Source organism: Chinchilla lanigera, unplaced genomic scaffold (assembly GCF_000276665.1).
Source record: "Chinchilla lanigera isolate Chin_1 unplaced genomic scaffold, ChiLan1.0 scaffold00004, whole genome shotgun sequence".
NCBI lineage: Eukaryota > Metazoa > Chordata > Mammalia > Rodentia > Chinchillidae > Chinchilla > Chinchilla lanigera.
In genome coordinates, this window is record NW_004955405.1 from 32,498,436 (window position 1) to 32,502,536 (window position 4,101).

Sequence of the window (4,101 nt, forward strand, 5' to 3'; positions counted from 1 at the left end):
TTTTATGAAGCCATACACGAACATGCTGTCGTTGTGCCAATTTCTGGCCCACGGGTGGCCAATCTGAGGGCCGAAAAGGTGGTCCAAATCTGTGCTTCTCAAATATCCCGCAGGAAATATCCTCACAACACACAGGCAGGGATGCCAGTTTCCAGAGGGGTCACCCTACAAGTCTGTAAAATGCTTTTAAATGCTCCTTTAGATGAAATTCATGAACTCTTTTTTAAATCCTAGCCCATAATACATGTTGTTTTAATGTAAAATTGGCATTCACTTTAAAAATCAGTAAAAACCAACGCTTGCTCAGGCTCAGTGAGGGTGAATAATTCAGTCAAGGCCGCAGAGCTAGAACAAGGCAGGTGTGGGGCTGGGTCCCAACATTCCTATTCCCACACATGCACTGTTCCCCAAGCCCGAACCCCCACCCGGCCCGAGGTATTGACATGGTTGCCCAAGTAACGATGGCAAACCACGTTCCAGGCCCCACCCCCAAGTCCTTAATTCATACAGTTCAAACCTTTTTTTTTGTTCTAGAATATTTTTGCTTTATCCTAAAACTCATTTTCTGCTCCCACTCTAATTTTGCTTTCTCATCTATCTGTAATTTTCAGTAATGGGGCAGCCAATCGTATTACTGTAGCATTTGTTCAGAGTTCTCCTTTCCTTGCCTGCCTCGTCCTACCCACTGGAGACTTGGCATTAATGCTTTGCTTTCCCAGGGCAATGTGAGCAGAAGCGAGAGAGTGCTGGTCCTAAGAAGAGGTGTTAATAGGCGTCCCGGGTTATTAGGCCTACTTTCCCCTCTTAAGCTCTTTATCCACCCAGAGAACCACAGGTCCCCAGCAGAGTCTGTTCCGTTAGCCTGGGGCCAGAATGCGAAGACGTGGGAAGCAGACGCACACTCCGCCTCTGCAGACCGTGGCCAAGCCCAGCCTAGCTGGATGCCTGTGCTGCTGCCGTCAACCAAAACTCACTAGGAAGGAGTGCACGACGAGAAGGAAGGCTCTGAGAAACAAAAAGTTTGCAAACTGGGAGTCACAGGCTTTGATACAAAATGAAAGTGTGCTCCGAAGGGACAGAGACAGGGCCCAGTTGACACAGAAGTATTTCTTGCCCCATTAGCACCCTCTCTGCTAATGCAAATGCCTTGGAGATGCAAGCGTGCCCCTTCCTGATTGGCTGATATTTACAGATGACTTGGGTCATAGTTCATTAGTCAGGTCTGAGCAGCAAAATGAGACTTTCAGAAGACTGCTCACCTCAGCAGTTGAAATAAGAACCTGCAAAGGCCTGAAAGGTCGGGTTGTGGTGTCTTCAAGTATTAGTCAGTGCTCTTTTGCTGGGATAAAATACCTGCTCTGCACAATTTAAAGATAAAGATTATTTAAAGATTATTTTGGCTCATGGTTGAGTCCATGGCAGGCTGGCTGCAAACCAAAAACATCACGGCGGAGGAAAGCCTCTCCACTCAAGGCACACAGGAAGCAGAGCCAGGCAAGAGCCAGAGGAGCGATCTACCCTCTGAAGGCCCAGCCCCAGTGCCTCACCCGCTCCACCCAGGCCCTGCCTCCTAACAGCACATTAAACATGGCTCGGTCCATTGCTGTAGTCAAAGCCTTCATGAGCCAGCGACTTTCTGCAAGCCTCATCTCTAAGTATGCACACTTCCCTGAGCACGTGTTTGATCCAAACCACAATACTCCAGGAAGAGAGGGCACGTTGGGCAGCCTCACCCCAACAGCCAAGGGTTAGCAGACTTCATTCTGAATTTAGGTCCAACTAGCCACCCGGAACTCTTCTTGGAGATTCGGCTTTCCTGAAGTCCACGCAGCCAACTCTTGGAGTCGTTTGTTATACAGTATTACTCCAGCCTAGGCTGACTAAGAGACCCCTTCTTCAGGCACCGGGGAGCTGATTTTCCTTTGGAGACCCAGCCCTCTTCCATTCTTCATCTTAAGGCTTAGCTGAGCTGACTCTGCGTACCCTCGAGAGAGCACACTGACCAACTCCCATTTCTCAAACTTGCAGATTTTGTGCGTCGCCTCTGGTGAGCTCGAAGTAGTTCCCATCAAAGCCGAGACAGCTTTCTCTCACCTAGCAGAACTGTTCGACTTTAAACTGTTGCCTGCTAAGAAGAACTCCTGAAGAAGCCTTATCCACAACCCACACAATCCTGATTCCTGACTGTTTACAACACAGGTACAGCACTAGGAGCGTGGGTCATCGGCTGCTTTTTTGGTAAGGTTTTTCTTTTTTTTTTCTGGTACCGGGAATCGAACTCATGATCTTGCGCTTGCCAGGCAGGCGCTGTGCCACTGAGCTAAATCCCCAGCCTTCGGCTGCTTTTTTGATAGCAAGAAGGAAATCATGGAAAATAAAGTTTTCTTTTAGAATGCAAACAACAGAAGCCCAAGACACCTGAAAGTACAAGAGCCATGCTGGGTAGTTTCAGCGTCCTGTAACTCCGGCGCTCTGCCTGTCCACAAACCCTGGCATCCACCTGTCCTTTGTCTCCATCACGGTGCCTGTCCCAGAATGTCATACAGTTGGAATCATATGCTCTGTAGCCTTCTCAGACTGGTTTCTTCCAAGTATACAGTTTCTAAAATAAGACAACATGGGTCCTTAATTGTGTGTGTGTGTGTGTGTGTGTGTGTGTGTGTGTGTGTTTCTGGGCAGGATAATAAGTTTACATTCTCTCAGTCCACAGACAGCTGGAACATATAGGGGCGCAGTGTGAGTTCTGTTGAGTGACAGGAGAAGCTGACTTGGGGTTTAAAACAATAATCCCCAAAGTGGAAAATTAGCTGTGGAAAATCAAAGGCTGGTAAACAGCCCTCTTTCCCAGACCTTCTCCTGCTTCGGTCTCCTACCTGAACCCCACCCTCGCCCCCGTGTCTTCCCATCCTTCTCAGAGGTCCAGGGACCTTGTACCCCTGTCCAAGTGGGTTATCCCTAACAGGAAACAAAAATGTCCGACCTATCAGTGAGGTACTCTGATAGGTTGGGGAAGAAACCCTCACTCACTTCGGTAAAATCTAATCCCTGCCCTTTAGAAGCTCTGACATAATAGTAGTGAGTGATTTGTAAACAAATCATCTTTCAGAGAGATGGCAAAAATAGAAACAAGGCAGGTGGAGGAAATATTAAGAATGTGGTCTTTTTGAAGGGACTCCAGCCCTGCCCTCAGAGAGTCTGGCTTAATTGGTCTGGGTTGAGAATGTTGTTGGAGAGTGTTCAAAGCGCTCCCCAGGTGACTCTAACGCTAGCCAGGGCTCAAAAACGCCCCAGACAGACAGCGAGAGGAACTTGGGGGGTGAGGCCCAGCGACCAGGGCTTTAACGAGTCCCTCGGGTCAGGCTGCTGCACGCTGGAGTTTGAAAGCCTAGGTCTGGAGCTCAGACTGGAAGGTTCTGGAAGGCTTTGCACAGGGCTGAGGGTGAGGGGCTCTTCCATGGGCACCCTCATCCCTCCTGGCATACTCGGGCCAGGCAGGAGCTCTCCACTCGCAGCCTGGGAGGACAGTTTGGGGACCACAGAGCTTCCCCAGGGGCTCCAGTCTTGGGCTGCTGGTCACCGCCTTGCCCCTTGAGCTCCCAAGCATAGGAAAGGTAAGGCCTGGGTTAGGCCACAGCGAGTGACCAGAAAGGTCTCTTCCTGAGAATCCCAGCTTGTACCCTAAGTGGGCCCCCGCTGGAAGCCGCCCCTAGACAGGAACTGTGTCCAGTGCCATCCCAGACAGAAACTGCCTCCTCTTCTGCACATCCGACCTCTTCTCATCCCGGTCACGCCTGACCACAATCAAAGCAGCCCCTTTCCCGGAGCAACCCAATCCTGAACCCCACTGCTAGGCTCTGCTGCTCCCCGCCCCCCAAATCTTCCAGCTGACAGAAAACAGCGAGTCCAGCGGCCTGGTTTCCACTTCTGGGGGCCACCTCCCCTGCAGGGCACGACCCCACCGCGGTGCCCAGCGGGAGGACCCCCAGAGGGGAGGGGAGTCGGGATCCCCGGCCCCGCGCCAGCCCGGGGTCCAGGGCGCATCCCGGGAAGCCTCCCGGCGGGGAGGGGCCGCGGCCGCCCGCCAGGCGTCGCCGTGGGTCC